At 36.3% G+C, this 757-nt stretch overlaps 1 long non-coding RNA gene across 1 annotated transcript in view; it reads right to left on the bottom strand.

Annotated features, from left to right (window-relative positions):
* Window positions 1–111, bottom strand: part of LOC128250547 (uncharacterized) — a 24,061-nt gene extending 23,950 nt beyond the window's left edge. Inside the window, exon 1 of the long non-coding RNA XR_008266578.1 lies at window positions 16–111. This is a non-coding gene — a long non-coding RNA (uncharacterized LOC128250547). The remainder of the gene's footprint in view (window positions 1–15) is intronic.
* Between the last annotated feature and the right edge of the window lie 646 nt (window positions 112–757).

Raw genomic sequence — 757 nt, 5'->3', positions numbered from 1 at the left:
ATTGGTGTAACGTACCTATAGAGTGATTAATCCTTATCTTGAGAATAACAGTATCAACAACAACACCGTCAGCAACATCTACCAGAATAACAATAACAGCTGCCATACCAGTGACAATAAAGGAGCAATAACAATCATTGACCTCACTTGTCATGTGACCGCCTGGATATCTATGTAAGTGAAAACAAAAATGTAAAGGAAAGAAAGTGTGAAGTGAATTTCACCTGACTAATTTCTCCCATCAGGTATACGTTAATATACAGCATATATGTAAGCTATACATAATTGCATTGCGTTTGATCGGTGTAACCAGGCAGTAGTGTATGCATTATCGTATTTGTCAGCGATCTATCAACTGAATTGGTTTCCTCGAACCACGGTACATAGATGTATGTTTGTCTTTTTGACCTCGCTTTCAATGCATTACACTATTAACGCCATATCTTCAAGAGCATTTGCGAAGAAATGTTGCGATAGCTGAACAGCATTAAGGCGAATTGTGCAAACATTCGCTCGGATACAAACAGAGACGCACCACACATATTCACGTATACATACACATAGGAATACACAACTATACGCCTATATACAAAGCCATACATCTAGTCTTTGCGCATCCATGTATATGTATTGAATATATACAAAAGTTCTTATCTATCTATCTATATATCCCCCCTCTCTCTCTACCTCTGTATATATATGTGTATATATATATATATACATATGTGTGTGTGCACATATGATTACGTGTATTTGT

Source organism: Octopus bimaculoides, chromosome 22 (assembly GCF_001194135.2).
Source record: "Octopus bimaculoides isolate UCB-OBI-ISO-001 chromosome 22, ASM119413v2, whole genome shotgun sequence".
NCBI lineage: Eukaryota > Metazoa > Mollusca > Cephalopoda > Octopoda > Octopodidae > Octopus > Octopus bimaculoides.
This window is presented reverse-complemented; position numbering and strand designations above follow the sequence as displayed.